Source organism: Seriola lalandi, unplaced genomic scaffold (assembly GCF_002814215.2).
Source record: "Seriola lalandi dorsalis isolate HSWRI2012SDOR001 ecotype SW California unplaced genomic scaffold, Sedor1 jcf7180002054181, whole genome shotgun sequence".
Taxonomy (NCBI): Eukaryota; Metazoa; Chordata; class Actinopteri; order Carangiformes; family Carangidae; genus Seriola; species Seriola lalandi.
In genome coordinates this window covers 458,447-478,885 of record NW_019524734.1, presented here as the reverse complement: position 1 = coordinate 478,885, position 20,439 = coordinate 458,447, and the positions used below count along the sequence as shown (strand labels likewise).

Genomic DNA, 20,439 nt, shown 5'->3' with positions numbered 1-20,439 from the left:
TGGGGGAGGCCCGCATTTTGGAGCGTATTCTCATGAATTAAATATGTAATCAGGCATGCAAACTGAGCCAGACAAATTTGGTGTTTTAACTTTGCTGAAACCGAGCCAATAAACGAAGAAAAATGCCTCTTCAACGAATAAATTAGCATTATTAGAGGCACAGTTATTTGGAGATGATTTTCTTCCTTTCACTTGGAAGATTTTCAGTTAGTTAAGTATTTCATTTCCCTGTAACAACAAAAGAAAGGCTCATAAACTATAGCTGATATTCAATTTTCAACAGCGATTATGATAAACAATAAATCTCTGCTGTGTTGTGCAAAAACTCTTCTTGCACTTTCATGGACAGTTTATCCTTAAAATCACAGCAATCCAAATAATGTCAAACTGATGCTTTGAAAATTTAACGGTTCTCTGGCCCAGTATACGCCCAGTTCCACGGCCCAAATCTGGCCCATATACAGCATGATTGTAAGATGCTACTTCCTCATCTGGACCAATTCTGGCGCACACAGAAAAATTTCAGAATAACAGCCGGACTTAGCCCAGATGTGGAAGTATCTGGGCCGAGTCTGGCTAATGGAGTAAGATATTTATGTTTAAAGTAATAAAATAAATAAATAAAAATAAAATTCTGCTTTTCACTGAAAACAGAAAACGTTTAACTGATTATTTGGCTACCAGGGGCAGAAGAACTCCACAACAGACCATAGATCAGAATATGGATCACAAACCTCAGGAGCATGCCGCTAGCTACAATGTGTAACTACCTAGTTGCTAGCTTTGCCCGTCTCTGTTGCTGCCAGTGGCTCTGAAAATGATTTTGATGAGAGTTGTGTGACTGAGCCGTACAGGAAACATGACGTAAAAACCAAAACAATGAAATGTGAAGGGACGGTCTGGCCAGGAGGCTAGCCTGGAAGCTACGCGGTTAGCATGCTAACATTAGCAGCAGAAAAGAAGTGAGGAAATAGAAGTAAAAACAAGAGTCAACATTGGTGTAGCTTCCCACCTCTGGAGACAGCTCTTCTCAAGTAAAGGACTAAAGTTTGATGCTGAACTCTCAATGTTTATTCTAGACAGGTGAGTAAACAGCTATTAATGCTAACTCTGGCTATGTTGCAATAGCAAAACGTGAATCATAATTCACATCATTTCACAGTCATCATCACCCTTAGGCTTCATGCCTCTTGAGAAGTCTGTGTACTTCTTGACTTTCTACTGCCACCTGCTGGCACTATTCACTAACACAAAACCATTGAAATTAATATACGTATTGATGTCATCTATATTCTTCTCCTCTGGTCCCCACATCTCTACTCTCCAGCTCCTCGCATATGTAACCACGGTGACACTCACCATCCGTGGGAACCGCGATGACATGTCTGAACGAGCAGGAAGGCCATTATCACGTCCTCCCAGATGTTCCCGGCAAAGTGTGTTGGGCCGATGCAAGCGCCTGATAAGTTTTTAATAAGCGCAACCGGCCGTTCCCCTTCATTCCACTTTGAAGCAACCTGCTCGATCTGAAGGGAATAAGGTCGATGTGCGGCCGTAAAATGTTTTCCAGTGGCAAAACGAGTATCTTACTGATGTGAGAGACAAGGTGAAGCCATGCTGTTTGACTTGATTTTTTTTTTTTTTTGCACGGTTGACAAATTCTTCACCCTCCATGCATGAGGTAAAACTGCATGAATATAAAGTAATGCGTATGTGACTATACTCTCTTACACCCCCCTGCTATCAACAGTCTGTCCTGTACCAGAGGCCCAGACTCTGATAAAGCGGGTCAGGAAAGTACAACTGGTACATTTCTGCAGCATAACCTGAAGGCTGAAGGCTGGTTGTGTGTATGTTGCTGAGAGGCAGTGGGTGCTGTATGTGGGGGTTAAATCCCTTTCAACAGCAACAGTAAAAATCAATGGGAGGAGTTTGGATGTCAGAGCCAATGACTCAGGATGATATAGCTCAATACACAGATCAATGCTTGCAACTTATAATCATTGTATTTCTCACCACTAAATGTCTTTCCTAATCATCGTCAGAAGGCGGAGGAGAGGAAAAAGGGAAGGTGGATGAAGAGAAGGTGGGAGAAAGAGCTTCACACGCAGGCGTCAGACGCTGTAGCGCCGGATAAGTCATGAATAATGTACCATGAGCCTATGAGCTGGGAGAGTTAGGTGTTCCCGTATGCTTCTTCCTCCAGCGTCTGACAGGGACCTGGATGACAAGTTTTAGACTCGACATCACTTTATAAATGAATTTTAAGTAACAATGCGCTACATTTTTATGCAAATGTGTGTCCATTGTTCTCCATCACTGACAGATACAGGAACACAGTAATGCTGTCCTTAGGGGTTGTTGTTTTAGTAATTATAGATGCATGGCAGAGTAAAGAAACTCTCTTGCCCAGAGAATGTGATGTGATGTTTTCTGTTTAGCAGCAAAAGCAGTTTTTATTTGTTGGGGATGAATATAATAAGTGGATGAGAAAGAAGAGCAGAGCGCCACCTACTGAAGATTTAAAGGAAAGGGTGAAGGAAAATGTATAAAATCAGATTTGATATGAGACATTTGAAAGGAAAAGATGTAAATGGGATCAAAGACATGAGTATATACATATTTTAATCTAATTTAATGTATTCATGTGATGTAAAAACCTCTGCTGGGGAAGAAGATCGACAAATTCGACTCTCTTCAAACTCTTCTCTTTGCATTTCGATCTGACAACTTTCAGAGACACGTTCAGCCTCTCAGTTCAGTTTAAAAAAGGACGGCAGGACTGTGACGAAGAAGCATTTCGTCAAGTCATTTTGTGCTTGACCTTCCTGAAACAAGTGTCCGCAAAGCAATTTCCACAAGCCTTATGGGAAAGACGGACCAATCCCTCAGCTGATTTTCCAAAGAAAAACGTATTAATGAGACAAGACATTTTTCTACAAAACTCAACTGCTTAGTCCCTAAGAATATTTGGAGGCAGCTTATAAAAATCCTCAGTGGATTAAATAAAACAGAAAGCTGTGTTTTTTTTTTTTTTTTATTTAACTATGCAGTGGTAAAAAACAGTATGACACTCCCCACCCACATGCACAATATGCACACACAAATGCCCCATCACACCCATCCATCCCCCCCTGTGCCGAGTGAAATGTCAGCAAGGCTTTGCACTGCTACAGTCCAGCTCAGGATTAATGTACATATGGGAAACAATAGAGCGTTCGTGCTGCTCACTCAGGCCAATTCTCCTCATCCCCTCCTACTACATCAGCCGTGGGATGCATGTGTCTTCTCCTTAGCAGACACGAGCACTTTGATGTATAAAAGAGAAGAGGAGAAAGGGGGCAAAGAGGAGAGAGAAAGAGAGAGTTTAACTGCCTTTCATGTCCCTCCCTCCCAACACTCCAACGCTCCCATGTTTTGCCTTAAACAAGCCACTGAAGCCAGGCACGTCTCCAAGGTTTGCCACTGGAGGCTTGTCAGCGCCGCAGATTGGAGCAGCGGTGGTGGGGTGTGTGTTGGTGGTGAGGGCTATTGTTTCATCTTTCTTTCTTTTTTTCCTAGAGGTACTTTTTCTAATGAATGGCACAAAAACAGAGAAGATAAAGAAGAATCGCAATCTTGGATAAGAAGTTCAGATAGCTCAGTCCGCTGGCTGCTGGCAGCTGGCAGCTGGCTGCAGTAATTTATAGGTCAGCACGACTAAAAATAACATACATTTACAACAGCTCTCTGCTGTATGATTGGACTGATCTCTAACTTCCTATCAAGGAGCAGAGATGGGGTGGTGGTAAAACTGATCAATATAAAGATGACTGACAACCACTTGTGATCATGCATTGAATGTTTACCAGGCAAGAACTGTATCTGGTTCCATCTTCTTCAATATTGAAGAACAGATTTGCTGTTTTTTCTGTTTTTATATGATAAGAAATTGAATACATGAGTGTTGGTCATATTTTGGGTCCATTTCAGACAAACCAAACAAAGCAGTGTCATCTCAAGATCTGGGAACTTCTAATGGACATTTTTAACTTCAAATACTTAATGGTCAATTTACACAAATAAAAGAAAAACATGTTTTGTCACTTGTACTGGTTATATCCAGCTATTTGGATAGTTTTTGATCAACAGTCTCCAGCCTAAAAATGTCTGACCAGAGTGAAAAATAGTTACCACAACATCCCAGAAAACAAATCAAAACTTAAAAGGGGTTTATTTGTGAGTCTTCCCGAGCGTGGTTTGTTGCCAGGAGCGGGTGGTGGTGATTGTCAATTGATAAATGCTTTAGTCATCATTGCATTTACAAGACAAGAGGTTATAATACAATCCTCTGCGCAGTGCTGTGTCTTCAGGACAGACTGGAGGCCACAGTGGGTCGCTATGGGAACATGCCAAGATAGGCCTAGGCTAGCTGGTTAGCATGCTAACTTGACTAGAAGAAAAGACGTGACAGAAACAAGAGTTAACATTTGCATCGCTTTCCACCTCTGGAGACAGATGTTGGTGAGTAAAGGAATGACGTTTGATGCTAAACTCACAACGTTTCTTTTAGACTGGTGAGTAAACAGCCATTATTGCTAACGTTAGCTATGTAGCAACACCAAAGCTCAACAAAATAGCTCCTTTAAGTATAAACATTAACTATATGGCCAAAAGTTTGCGAACACTGACTTTTAAGTAAGGCTGCCTTGTTTTTCTTTTTTTATCTATGACAGTAGTGTTCTTCTTTGCAGCAGCAGTTTGTGTTTGGCACTTTCCTGTTTCAGTATGGCAATGCCCCCAAACAAAACAGCCAGGACCATGAAAACAACTGATAGCAGCGACTGAGAGAAAGGCTGTATCACCGTGCATCAGTGTCTTCACATACTCTTGGCGATGTGGTGTAGCACAGAGATTTAACCTGCAGTGATATAAATGAGAGAAAAGCAGCAAGTCATCCCATGGTCTCTGTCTGACAACATCTATAGAGCTCACTCGGTCGTGTGTTTGCAGTTTTGAAATGTTGTGCAGACAGCTGGTGAGAGATATTATCCCCTAACGTACATACACCTCACTCAAATTATCCCCGCAAAGCAAGATGAAAAATAACGCATGGCCACAAACCAAGATTTATCTTCCATCATTCATCCTACACACTGTAATTATCCACACAAAATCTCCAAGATAGTGAGCAGTGAAGAGGATTTTGTTTTGTTTAGCCAGGAGAAAAATGGCTCCACAGGTTTCACAGAGACAATTTCTTCATTAAAAGGCTGTTGCAGTGGAAAGAGAGATGTCTGTGGATTATCCAGAGAAACTGGGACACAGATGTCGCTGGTGAATATTTTAAATGTAATTTTTCAATTAAGTTCCATTCACTTCCACTGTACTGGTGTCAGGCAGAAATCTAAAAGATTAATATCTCTAAAACCTGGACATATAAACCATAAATATCCAGGTTTATTACCCGGCGTGATTTAACGGAGGTCTTTAGAATATGATGAGCCTAATTAAGTTCAAATCATAACATGGTCTTTTAAGGGAAGATAGGTTAATTATGTTATGAATAATTAGATTTCTCATCAGATTGGTGGTTGTTGCTGAAAACTTTAGTCGGACAAACTTCAGTAGTCATTAGCGCGTTGACGGTCACTCTTCTCACTTCAGTGTGGGTGCACGGTGTGTCACCTGACCTGCAGCAGGTTCAGTCATGACACGTCCAGGAGAAGACACAGCCGTCTGCTGCATATCACCAAACTGCGTGGACTCGCATCAGTCCAGTCATTCACATCCCCACCAAACCATACTGGTGCATAGAGACACAATGGTACTGTACTTCCATCAATCAATAATCAATTACTCCGCTGATATATTTAAAAAGAAAGTTTCGCCCACCAGCCGTCCATTCTGCAAAATCTTTAAATGAAACAATACATTCTTGATTAATTAAGGGCATTATCAAAACTGAAGTCATTATGATAAAACACTATTTAATCATCGTTATTGGTGTTCAGCATTTTTCTGTTGTAGAAATTTCTCATCTCGCAATGTCTTTTTTATTTCATAATATATTTTTTTTTCCCTGGTGAAAATATTATAAAGTTACATTTAATTTCATAATGTCACTTTTTATGACAGCGGAGTTACCACCAGATCCCGCCCCCTCTCCTTCCAGCCTGTCACATCACATCATCATCACATACAGTCCTTAGTCCTACAGGTCCAGTGGCTGGTAAAAGGTTAAACTGGGGCTGACACTAACATTTACTTGAGCATTTATGAAAAGAAAATGTCCATCATATGATCCCACAGACCAGGAGACGTCATCATCGTAGATTTCTGTTCTTCTTTTTTTGGAAATACCAAATACAAAAACTAATGAGACTCAATTGATCCTACTAATATGAAGTTTATATGGAAATGTTGGGCATTTTTGCTTAAGAAATTAAAAGATTAAAGGAAAAGTATTATTCTCTTTTGCCAACAGTGATTGGAGAAGATTGATACCACTCTCTGAGGCTAGCGCTAACTGCTGGTTACATAAGTTGGAAACAGAGGGGAAACAGTTAATCTAGCTCCATCTAAAAATAACAAAACCCATCTACCAACACCTCTGAAGCTCACTAATTAACACCTCATAATTTATAGAAACTGCACTGTAAAAGACAGGAAGTCCCTGCGCACATCTGATTTTGTGCTGAGATAAGCTAACGGGCTTTAGCTTTATTATGTCACACAGGCATGAGAGGTGTCAGCTCACTCTTTGCAAGAAAGTAAATATGTGCATTTTCCAAATATCAAACAATGTTTTTCATCTATCGACATTGCTTAAAACGATCATCAGTCCGAACCGTGCAGTGTCCAAACAAGATGGATACTCTCTCAATCCACCCTGACAAACAAAACCCATCGTTAGCCACCGCTGGTTGAGAGCAGATTTTACAGCCACCTAGAGAAATAGTAGTCTGTTGTGTATTTTTAAATTACTTAAGTTATATTGAGACATGTCCACAGCCTGACAGGGAACTCCATACCTGCATTCTACTTATCTTGAAAAGGACAGCTCACAATCCTGAGCAATGAGACCAGCGGTAAAAATCTGAAAGCCTGCTATTATGTATCAATCGTTGAAAAGGCTCCGCGTGTCCTTGCGGTTCGAAGGGCACAGTTGTATTGTATGCACTAGTCAATCTCTGTAGAGCAAACACACTGAGTACACACATTTACATTCATATATACGTGCATTCAGCTGATGCACTTTTATTCTGCAGAGTGAGTCACAGTGAGAGCGATAGCGGACGCAGCTCAGAGACAAACACAGAGCATCCTGAAAACATGCAACCTTGGAAGACCATGTAAGTGGGAAGAAATAAGAGCTCATAGTTGAATGGATTTTTCTTTTACAGAAGGACGATAGGTGAGCGGAGATATTACCTCCTATGTCACTGACTGTGCTTTCACTAGGACTTTGCAATTGTACAATATTTCATAAACCGAAGCTGCTTCCCAGTAGATTCAAATAAATTCTGCACCTTTTCTTTTCAGGGGTTTGGGTTAAAGGCGATTCAACCCGAAGCCTTGTCCCAGGGAAAACAAGGCTTCAACAAAACACAGTCGCCACCTTGCTATGAAAACAAAGAGATGCAGAAATATCCACAGAATTACACTGCAAAGTATAATCAAACTGACATCTTTAACTGATCGAATTTGGAGTTGTTAGCTGTGAAGTGTGTCTTTTGAGGTCTGTCTATTTCAGCTCTGGGATATTATGAGTATATAAGCTAATTTACCTCACAGAGGAATCTACTCTTGCACGTCCACATCAGTTCCAGAAGTACAGACCGGGGACCGTCGGGGGACTTAAATGGTTTCCACAGAGTCCTGATCAAAATGAGAAGTGGTTTAATTTTGCTCTTAAGTCATTGCTTTGCTGAGACGTTGCAGCACTCAGCGAATGCATAAAGAGAACTGGTGAATCATAGGTTTCATTCCACCTACTGTTATTACCCTGCTTTATGATTGTGAGCCAACACAACAAACTGCAACAGAAACTACATCAGAAATGTCTGTTTTTGTCTGCGGCCTCGTGTAGGGAAGATGTGAGACTTTAATGATGCATAATGTAAGTGCATTGAGATCTGTTAGTATTCCAGAGGTTGATGGGGCAAAAAGAGGTGGAAATTATCAAGACTTTCTGGATTTTTTTCTTTCCTTCAATACACTGTCTCCCACGGGCCTTATTTAGTACTTTGATTTTAAAACTGTTCCTATAAAACTCTCTCAGTTCAATGTTTACTGGATGTTTTTAGTGGTTTAAATACGTTTCAAATCTTATGATGCAACCGCTCATCCTGCAACTTTCTCCATTATTTTCTTCCACATGGGTCTGTTCAATCATGTAGAATGGTATCATGATGCAACACCCTGCTTTTAGAAACATTTTTTGTTGTATTTTGTTTGTTTGCCTAACCCGAGTGTCTTACTTGAAGTGTCATAAATGAGAAGCCTCTATGTACCTTAATCTAAGACCTAATATTCATGATCATATTCTTATTTTCCCTGGAGCATCATTGTGATATGATGATCATAGTGTGTTGTTTTGCAAAACTCTGAGTTATGAGTTATTTAAGTTTCCTTTTTACACGTGTGCATACTTTTGTCTGGTGTAATGCACAGGACAGTTTTTGAATGTTTTTGATTGCTGTGATGGAGCAGAGACAGATTCAAGAAAAACCTGCATAAATGAGGAGAGACACGATGCTGTTGGTTGTTGGTTCAGAATCATAAAGCAGTTTTTAGGGCGATAACCACAGTAGGTGGAATGAAACCTACGATTCACCATCTGAGAAAGGTTGAATCGAGGGCAACTGGAGTTTCACCTCTCATCCTTTTCTTGGATCACCATGACCCGGATGACTGAGAATCTTCACAGACAACGATGATTCACCAGTTCTCTTTATTCGTTCATTCAGCCTAGTAACGTCTCAGCAAAGCAATGAAATAAGAACAAAATTAAACCACTTCTCATTTTTATCAGAACCCTGTGGAACCCATTTAAAGGCCCCTAATGGGCCCCAGTCTACTTCCTGAACCACTGATATAGACTCGCAAAGTACTTTCCTCTGTATGGGAATAGTTTATATGCCTATACTTTCTCACAGTTAAAGTAGACAGCGTTCAACAGATACTTTTCATAGCCACCAAATCCTGATCGAACCTCTTAGAGGGTTGCAACACAACCACAAAGAGACACACAGCAATTACAACGAGACACAAAACAACTACAAGGAAACATAAAACAACCACAAAGAGACAGAAAACAACTACAATTAAACAGAACAACTACAAAGAGACACGAAACGTCTACAGAGAAACATAAACAACCGCAAAGAGAAAGAAACACTGCAAAGAGACACAGACCAACTACAAAGAAACGTCAACAACCACAAAGAAACACAAAACAACCACAAAGAGAAACGCACGTCTATGAATCTGCATTGTTTGGTGTCCCTTTCAGTCTAAGTGCACTCCTGTGTAGCAGGGGTCAAAGGGCGTTTACATGTCTGTGCCCGGGGGCCCTTTCGCTCCACAATCCATCCACGCAGACAGATGACGAATTAAAAATAAAGCCTGAATAAGCAGAGAAACATAATGAATTCAGACGCTTACATAAAAAAAAGGCACAAGGGCTCGCTGAATGGTTCGGTGAAAATGTTGTGCATCATTCCACGGTCACCGGATCTGAACCCATCTGAACACCTACGATGTGGGAGATTTAAGAGCGCTGTGTTAGCCAGCGCTCACCACCTCCACTGTCATAACACCAAACAAGATGAACCTTATGGCCGTTCATCCCCGCAGTAGATCTCCAGGGACAAGATGTAATGAAACTGATCTGGAGGCTCTTGGTTGGTTTTTAGTTCTATTTTTTCACTTTCCCTCCCACCTGAGGAGATTCTCTAATGGACGCTCCTCCTGCTCTTCTCACTGACTCCAGTGTTCAATACTCCTCTCTCACCATCGATCCAGTCATGATGTCAGCGCGGACGTGCGCCCACGCCACCATTAAACAATGTCATGAGACATGTATCATGCACTCAGCCTTTCCTTTATGTGCTCCCAGTGCGACAGTATCATCATAAATATGCCACTGCATCCGCACATCTCACTTCCATTCAAATGTACACTCACCAAGCACTTTATTAGGAACACCACACTAACATCTGGTTCCTCCCTCTGCTCTCATAACAGCCTCAGTTCTTCATGTCATTGATTCCACAAGATGTTGGAAACTTTCCTCCGAGACTCGGCTCCATGTCGACATCCATTTCTGCAGATTTGTCAGCTGCACATTCATGCTGCCAGTATCCCGTTCCACCACACCCAGAGGTGTTCTGCTGGATTTAGATCTGGAGACTGGGGATGTCACTGAACTCACCGTCATGTTTGTGAAATCAGTTTGAGGCGTTAAGGTGCTCGTTATCAGCTGGATGGTAAACTGGCCATAAAGGGACGCGCATAGTTCAGCAGCAATACTCAAGATAGACTGTGTCATTCAAACAATGATTGATGGTATTAAGGCCCAAAGTGAGTGAAGAAAACATCTCCCACCACAGTGCACCACCATCACCACCACCACCACCAGCCTGGGCTGTTGACACAAGGCAGGTTGGACGATGGATTCATGCAGTTGGCGTCATACTCCGACCCTCCCATCTGCCGCCTCAGCAGAAACCCACATTCGTCAGACCAGGCTACGTTTTTCTAGTCTTCAACTGCTGAGTTTCGGGCGAGTCTGTGCCCACTTTGGTGAGTCAGCTCTCTGTTTTTGGCTGACAGGTCTTCTGCTGTCGTACCTCACTGTTGCATGTGCTGTGCACTGAGACGCTTCTCTGCTCACCACAGATGTGAAGAGTGGTTATCTGTGGTTACTGTAGCCTTTCTGCCATCTCCAACCAGTCTGACCTCTCTCATCAACAATGCTTTTCCATCCACAGAGCTGCTGCTCACTGGATGTTTTTTGTCTGTTTGTTTTTGGCTCCATTCTGAGTAAAAACTCTCGAGACTGTTGTGTGCGAGAGAGATCAGCAGTTTCAGAAACACTCCGGCACTAACAATCACGCCACGGTCAAAGTCACAGAGATCACAGTTTTTCTACATTCTGACGTCTGATGTGAACATTACACTGAAGCTCCTGATCTGGATCTGCAGGATTTGATGCACTGCACTGCTGCCGCAAGATCAGCTGATTGGATAATTGCATGAGTGTCTGTGATGAGACAGAGAATTATCAGGTGAAGGTGGAGTTTGTGTGCATGTGGGTGTATGTATTGATTTGACTGGTACAGTATTTGGAAAGAGATGTTGTTCTCTCAGTGTTTTTAACTTCCAGCTCGAAGATTTGGGCTTTGACTTTATTCCCCCCTCTCTGTCTCCTCCATTATTTGTTTGACAAGACCTCTTTCCCACCTCGGGTCTCTGGCAGCGGCGGTGGGTGTTCAGTATAAATCTGAGGCAGCAGCGCCTCTTCTCCGAGGATTTCTTACGGCCACATACAGTAGTCTCGACAAAGTAGCTGACAGGTAAATGTTGTGCTTACATGGTTCAGAGAATTTGTGAGAAATTGCACAGTGCGTAGCAGGCATTCAGGGTGACTGATGGAGCAACAATATCACACACAAACACACACACACACACACACAGAGGCGGAGAGAGACGCACAGAGAGAGGAGAGAGGCAGGCAGGCAGCAGGAAGGTATTCATTGGTTAGGAAAGACAGCAGGAGCATGCAGACACACACACACACACACACACATATACACACGGTTGGTGAGATGAAGCGAAGCAGAGGTTGAAGGACAGGTCAGGTTCAGCTTCAGTTTTTATGTAAAACAATGTGACAGATATGGTTTGTGGTGCACGCACGCAAGCACACACACACACACACACAGATGCAAAAAGACTGCAAAGTTATAATATGCAACTATACTACAATTTAGCACACACACACACACACACACACACAGCATTCCCACAGCATGGTCTGACTACAGGGCTGCACTGCACACCTTCGCAGGTTTAAAATATTCATTTACACAAACACTATGCACAACGTGTGTGTGTGGAGGGGGGGGCGTCTCAAGTCCCACGTGTAAACTTTGATATTTATTTTAGTTGTGCACCGTCTTTGCACAACATTTTTTTTTTTTTTTGCACTAAATGTTGACGACAGGGGGAAAAAACCTCGCTGCTAATGTGGAGTCGACTGCACGAGCCTCCCATCTGATTCATCTCAATTCAAATTCTTATCTCTTCCTCGCCCTCTGCTGATCGATCATGCGTCACGACTTGAACCTTGTCACACTTGCAACCGGCTATCCGAACCCCGCCGTATGGTCTAGGGCGCTGCGCGTAAAAACGCACCTGGCACTAAAACGCACCGACTCTCTTTTCACATTCCTTGTTTATTTGTGTGTGTGAGTGTGTGTGTGTGTGTGTGTGTGTGTGTGTAATTGGCAAACACGCAAACTCACCCAGTGTGTCAACGCAGGTCCTTCCCCGTGCGTCTCTTGGTGTGTGTCCGTGTATCCAGTAAAAAGGAGGTGAGAGAGCCCGAGCGGCAAAGGCGCTAACGAACTAGTGGACGGCAGCCATACGCCACCGACTTCCCCCCTTCTTCCTCTTCTTCTTCTTCTTCTTCTTCTCTCTCTCTCTCTGCTTCCCTTACTCCCCACTTCTTCCCTGAGGCAGGCTGAGCGGCGGCTGTAATAATCCAGACATTGTCCTCTTCCTCAACACATTAAAACACACACACACACACACACACACACACAGATCGGAAGGAAATGGCTCCGGTTTCGCGTCACAATACACAAGTTTGCAGTTCAAATGAATTCTCCCTCTCTGGAGATGATGTCCTGAGTAATCCGCGTTGAGTGAACCAGTCCACGAATTTAAAAAAAAAAAAAAAAAAAGGAGAAGCTCCCAATAAAAGGTTTTGAGTCAAGAAAAAGAGACAAGGAGAAAGTTTTCTCTCAGAGTGGCTGAAAAACAGATGAGACCGGGCGGGAAAAGGAGGAATAATCCCAGAAAGATCTCTTCTTCCCTCACTTCCCTCTTCCGGACCAAAAGACAAAACTCTCGCTTCAGAGGGATCGTAGCGCACCTGCTGCCGGAGCGGAGCCGCGCAGGTATCCACAAACGGACCCCCTTCCTCTCCTCTCTCTCTCTCTCTCTCTGTCTTTTACTCCGCCTTTTATTTTTTATTTGATTTTAATTTTTTTTACTCCCGCTCTGCTGAGTCTCTCTGCGCCACGGTCATCACTCACACTGTGTCAAGCCTGGCGTTGCTTTTCCAAGTAGCTCAGGAAAGCGTCTCTTTTCACCAGCGCTGTCGACCCCCCTATCTCTCTCCCTCTCCCTCTCTCTCTCTCTCTCTCTCTCTCTCTCTCTCTCTCCTCAACAAGCTCTGTCTATCCTCCTGTTGTGAAACCACACCTCCCCTTGGAAGCGATTGGCTGAAAGCCGCAGAGGAGGAGGAGGAGGGGGAGGAGAGGGAAGGGAGGTGAGGCTGCGATGATGCGCACTTAGGAGGGAGAGAGGGACACAGAGGGGGGACGGACGAGAGGAAGGGGAGAGAGTGGATGGAGGGAGATAAATCTTGGTGAGAGAGATGGAGGAGAGGATGGAGAGGAAGATGAGGAAAGTGGGATGAAAGAGGGGGGAGAGTGTGCCAGGAGAGGAGGATGAAGGAGGCTGATACACAGTGTGTGTGTGTGTGTGTGTGTGTGTGTGTGTGTGTGTGTGTGTGTGTGTGTGTGTGTGTGTGTGTCTGACTTAGGTTACTTCTGGGGACAAATTTCAGACTAAAGACCAGTTAATTGGGGACGGGTTGTCGAGTTGGGGATAAAGGCTGTGTCCCCAATAGGGGATCAGCTGATTTTTGGGTCAGTGTTAAGGGGTTGTGCATTGTGAAAGAATGTCCTCACAACTAACGTAAGACAAACACGTGTGTGTGCGAGTGCGTGGATGGGTGTGCAGGGGGGGCAGTTCATGCACTGAGCTCTATGTGTTTGAGCCCAAAGGGACGGGATGGCTAATGAAAGTGAAAATGCTTTCCTCTTTTTTTCCCCCCTCTCTCATTCATTCTCTGAGCTTTAAACCCAAATTCGCCCGTGAATCTGCTCTGACTCCGAGCAAAACTGAATTCATCCTGACAGTGTCCCCCATTACTGAGCAGAGTCACACACTTGTGTCTGTCTTTCTGTCTTCTTCTCTTCATAAAATCTGGTGTCTGTCAGCTAAGCAGCTTTCTTGTTGAGTCTGTGATGAATAAGTAAGTGGTTTGAAGGGAGGCTGGAGAGTGAAGTGCATGTTGAATACACTGCCCAGGGGCGTCGGGAGGGAAATAAGTAACAGCCTGAGCCGCCTCTGTAATGGGAGCAAATGAGGTGCGCCGGATATTGTTGTGGCGCAGCCGTACATTGGTTGCAGGAGAAGGCAGACAAAATCGCTTGACAGCTGCTGGGAGAGGCTTTGATTGATGGCAGCGCTCCAGGGAGTGTTTCAATATGAACTTGGTTAACTCGGAGCCACATGAAGCATTCATCACTATAGCTGCCACACTGGAGTGAGATGCTGTGCGATGTGGAAGGGGTAAAATCAGGTACAGGGATGTACAGATTATATTAGGTGTGATTCCAAACCAGAGTGATGAGGATACTGGGCAGTATCTTAAGCTTGAGCAGAGAAGGTAATGTACATTTAAAGGTCCCATACTTTACACTTTCAGGTGTTTTATCTGAAGTGTTGATCTATACGAAGAAATATTTGTGGTTTTAAGCATCAAAAACCATCTCAGTGTAGTTTTACATCTCCTCTCTCAGGCTTCTCTCTGGAGCTCTAGTAACAACAGGTCGGTGAGCCAATCAGAGGAGAGGAGGCTCTGAGCCTCTCTTCTGGCTGATGGCTGATGGCTGAGGGCGGTGACTGTTTTGTTGTGACATCACAAGGTTACAGAAGTCCTGACGGCTGGTTTTAAGGCTCAGTTTCTGAATACAGGCTGTGTGCATTTCTCTGAGGACTGAGGCTTTGATACTTTCACAGTATTAATATAGAAGCTAGACCTGCTTATAATCAAAGAACACATGGACATCTACCTTTATACAAAGAGACCTTTAAATGTTAACATTTTGTCTCTGTCAATGTTACAGCTCAAAAAAAGTAAAAACTACTCAGACCTTGTTTTATACTGTAGGTGCACATACACAGGCTTTATCGACTTCTGCAAAAAACATCTTTGCCCCTTATTACTTATGTTGTTTGTTCTTTATTCGTCTTCTTCTTCTTCTTCAGATTATAGGTTTTTACAGATTTTTTTAAAAGTATATCCTCACAATTCATATGGACTCGCCCTGGAACCAGGCCCTCATCATTATCGGCCACATGGGAACATTTTATTGGCAGGATGAGCATTGTTAAAGGAAGCACCATAACATTTTGTATTGTAAAAGCCAAGTGTGCTTTTTTTTTTTCATCATCAGGATATTCAGTGTAGAGATCGCTCACTCACTGCTCTTGTCACACACCCCACCGCAATCCCCCCACCCCACACACACACACACACACACACACACACACACCCCCACCCAATCTTGAAACAAATGAGGGATTAAAGCAGAGACATCTTGAACAGAAGACTGTGATGTGAGAGGAGCAAGTGGATGACAGCAGCTCACTGAAATCCACAGAATATGTATTTTCTTTTTCTTTCTTTTTTCTTGTCTTCGGGGCTTACAAAGTACAACACCCACTCAGTAGCTCGGCTTGATCTCCCTTTTTTTTATTATTTGCCTTTTTATTTTTGCTGTGTGTTGTGATGTTAAATACTGGACAGCAGGGACATTTTTTTTTAATTAATTAAATAATGTTTGCGGCCGAAAGATGTTTGCGTGTCTTACAGTGATACATCCAGGAATCTCTCATGGCTGATTATGAAGACAAATAATGCCAAAATGCCCAAAATGCCAAAGGCAGAATTGAAATGCAGATCAAAGTGGGATGCACAGTCACATAAGTATCATTTTTAATGTGTTAATGGGAAAAATCTGAGATTGGAAGATGTGTAGCTGTTAAGAAATGAACTTATATCTCCCTCATGTATCATTACAGGAGGAGTGGAATTTGATAATATGGTTAAAAATGAAGTTTTCATTGCGCTGCATGACAATATTGGTTTTTGGGCCTTTTAAAAATCCACCCATAGGAACCGATTCCACAAGAACACACACAAGGAAATCAGACGACATTAGAGGAAGAATACATTGGACTGAACGGGGAATAAAGGCAGTGAGTTCTACTGTAACTGTGGAACTAAATCGTGTCATTCCTATATTTAACTTTCTTGATATCACTTGACAGTAGACCCTATAGTTCCCGACCAGTAATTAAATGTGTCATATTGCATCACCATAATGAACTGGCCGTGGATCTAATGGGCTCTAAAGCCAAGGCTGTCAAACAGTGAGACAGCAACTTGCAGTAACCAGTCAGTTGACACCAGCAGAATCAGATTGTCCACCACTGGCGAGTTAGCATATAACAGTAGCCTAGCGGTGTGACAGCTGGCTACTTTCTATTTATCTAGGCAGGTAAAAAAAAAAAAATGTTACCATGTGGGCTTCGCTGTTTCCACTGACTGCTCCAATAAATCAGCCCCTTTTTCTTTGAAGAGTTTGACTGACACTGACGGGGCACTCAGTTCAGTAAGACTGACATGTGATCAATGACAGCAGATGACCATCAAAACCAAATGTCCTTTCAGTTTACTGCCACCAGGAAGAGCTTTTTTTTCCTTTTTTTTTGTGAGTGTGTGTTCAAATTGTTATTCTAGCTTGTAAAAGTAAAGTTTTCACCCCCTTACCCCCCGAACTCTGAGTGAAGACATTGAACATTTATCCATAAGACTTTGTACAAAACAAACATAATTTAATTACAATGATATTTAAAATCATGAAAATTAAAAATTGGGCTACCTCTATGATGAGTGGGCGGGTTCTAGACTCTGATTGGACTATTTTTATTATGAATTGAAAATGATTGCTTTACTTTGTTGCTTTATTAAATAGTTTTGATATAGCAATCAAGCAAAGTTAATATGTGATGGGCTGTGTGAGCACAGGCCTGTGTGTGTTTGCTGTGAGTCACTGCAGCCTGATTGTACTAATGTTTGGAGGGATGCCATCAATCTTGATTGTTGTTTTTTTCACCGATTCCTTTCTTCAGTGTTGACTTCGCTCAGGTCGTTGGTAATCCATTTGGTGACGGGACGCTTGTTTGGACTGATTAACTGATCACCCTAATAGTGATGTAATGGTTTGTGTGTGGTTTCTAGATGCAGTACTTGTGCAGGTCCATGTGTCATTTGTTCTTAATAAATAATGCTGAGATAATTAGTAGATTAATTGATTTGTCAATGAAAAAAAATCCACCTTCAATTATATTAATAGTCAGTTCATCATTTAAGTAAGTTAACAAGCAAAAATGTCAAACTCAAATGTGATGTTTTTCTGCTTTCTACTTGATTATTACTTGAATATGTTTGGGTTTAACAATTGAAAATGACAGAATTTGTTAGTTGCAGACTTACAAATGGAACAAATGGGGAGCAGACTGATGCTTTGGTCAGGCATGGCATTGATAAGAATGTGGTTCATGGCCTTTTTTTGTTTGTTTGTTTTCTATCATAAAATTCTATATAAAGACAATAAATGCATAGACATATTCAAGATATTTGCAAGAATATTGTACAATATTGTTGTATATACAACACAACAATGCACAGACAGTCTAATAAATTAACAAAAGGGTAAGGACAAAGCCCAAAGCGATAGTGTTGCGTAAATTCTCCCACAGTGAGAGAGTCGGCTTTGAGTAAATTTAAAAAGTTGTCAGCGAGTCTGTGAATCTTTGAGCCTCAGGCAAATCATCCTTCCGCCCTGGGGCTCTGATCGCAGACCCGTGAAGTCACCTTTACAGTCTGGGCCTGCAGGCTGTGAAATATTTTCACTCTATCTCAAATGTGACAGCTTTGAGGCAGTCAAACAGACATGCCAAAAAAAGTATGATTAATTTTACTATTTCTCTGCAAAATATGGTATTAATACTGAAGCAAACCTGTGATCCTGCGGCTGGCTGTAACTGAATGTTTCTGCAGAGTTAGAAACAATGACATGTCTCTTCAACATTAGTGTTTGAGCCTAAAAAGCTTCCACCAGTTCTGCCATGTAATAAAAAAACAGCTGAAGGTAAAAGGCAATGCGTTTGTATATTTATGATCCTGAAGATGATGCATAATCAAACATCAAAGACCGAGTTCAATCACAGTCGACAATAATAAAGTCAAAGCTTGAAATGCAGATACTCAAGATTGCAGTGTTATCATACTACACAGTGAGGAGGCAGGAAATGTTAATGCTGCTTTGGTTTAGTCTTTTACTTTATCCAAAAAATAATCATTTCAGTTGTCAATCACCCATCTGCAATCATTCATGCATGGCATTTTTTATAATATTTGATGTTGCTGTTCTCTGTCACCAGCTAATGCAACTTGTTTATAAGTAAATCCACCTCGAGACATTTGTAATAATTCAAAGTTGAAAGAACTTATATATTAAATGAAGACCATTCCCCAAAAGACAGCAGGGATGAATATCATACATTAGGAAGAATCCAACACTCAAGATCAATATAGGTGAAATCAAGTTGAGGTAAAGTGGACTAGCCACTGTTATTGCGGATGCATCTCACTTTAACCCCAAGCAATGACACGGTGGTGTGCGAAAGAATTCAACGTTTTAAATTCCAGTCTTACGATTTCAGTGTATTTCATATGATCACAATGCAAGAAATCTTCGACTGCAAATTTGTTGAAATGATCAGAACTAACGAGTAGAGTTTAATGGTACTTTCACATCCAGTATGTTGCATAAATAAATTTTTTCCCCAAAAAAGCTGTAATGACCAATTTCAAACTCCTACAAGCCCTACAAGTAGAATAAATGGGAAGCAGACTTTGATGCTTTGGTCAGGCATGGCACTGGTAAGACTCTGGTTCATGGATTCAATTTCAAACTCATTTTGAGACTGAGTAATTTCTACACTGATATGGGTGACCCAGATGTCCTGTGTCCATTGAACGGTACCAGTGAATCGCTGATTTTTTAAAGTGAAACCGCTTTATTTTGTGTTTTTACCAGTTTTAATCCCCTTTTATGGGGAGGAGGCCACCTGTGTGGATAATTCACCTGCTGGTAGAAAACCTCCTGAATGTCTGGTTCATAAGAAACAATTGACATAAAGGTTATAGTGGCATACTCATTTCCCAGCCCTTCCCTGACATCCCATGAACCTCCTGAACAACTGACATTGAAGGAATCCAAACAAGAGAAGCTGTCGGCAGTGATGAAGTCAACAACTCCCATGATCCCACCCTATTTCATGACATCACCAAACGCTTTCTTTATTGTTTTGCTTGAGAGACCCCTAGAGGCAGAAGTTACATACTGTGTGTTTAAGTGTCAGTGACTGGGCTCAGTTACAGCAACAGTGGTGGCAGTGGTACATCAGCTACCAGTTTCTTAGCTTAAATGCTAATAAATTAATCATTATTTAACTTTCTTAAATGATCAAATGCTAATATAGCAAGTGATATAGTAGACACTCATTTATATTACAACATGGACAGGAGCAAGTTTTACTTTTTCAGAAAGAAAGAATGTCTTACATTGCAGCGTGTTCCAGAAGTTAGCATAAGAAGCTAGCAGAATAGAAGCTAGCAGAACAGATGCTAGCAGAACAGAAGCTAGCAGATCAGAAGCTAGCAGAACAGACGCTAGCAGAACAGATGCTAGCAGAAAAGAAGCTAGCAGATCAGAAGCTAGCTGTTCCGCTACACTAGCTTCCTCTGGACCTCTAAAAGCACATTGCTTTACTGTCTCTGATTAATGGAGCCAATTACAGGCTAGTTTTCCATTCATTCTCATTGTTGGTACTGACTCAAGGCCCCTACTACATTTCCTTTGATTGGGCTGTCCACAAACTAATATTTTATTAATTCTGATCGGCAGGCGTAATGGCAGTGGCCCCTTAATTTAGATTGGTGGAGCTGACTACAGGCTCTTGCATCACATACTAATCTGACGGGGAGATGCTACTACTGGGAGCAAAAACACAGAAATAGAAGCACATATTGGCTCCGGGCTGGATGAACTGCAGAGGGTACATTTATTTCAATTGTGTACCAACATTATCACTTACCATCAGAAATTAGCTATTGTTGGGGCGTCGTGTGGCGTAGTGGTCTAAGCAGGCGCCCCATGTGTAGAGGCTACAGTCCTCGCTGCAGTTGGCCCCGGTTCGAGTCCTGCATCGGACGGCCTTTACTGCATGTCATTCCCCCTC

At 42.1% G+C, this 20,439-nt stretch overlaps 1 protein-coding gene across 1 annotated transcript in view; it reads right to left on the bottom strand.

The window, feature by feature from the left end:
* Window positions 1–13,386, bottom strand: part of brinp2 (bone morphogenetic protein/retinoic acid inducible neural-specific 2) — a 196,674-nt gene extending 183,288 nt beyond the window's left edge. The window contains exon 1 of the mRNA XM_087173332.1: window positions 12,513–13,386. The gene's annotated coding sequence lies outside the window, so the exon portion shown is untranslated. The remainder of the gene's footprint in view (window positions 1–12,512) is intronic.
* Between the last annotated feature and the right edge of the window lie 7,053 nt (window positions 13,387–20,439).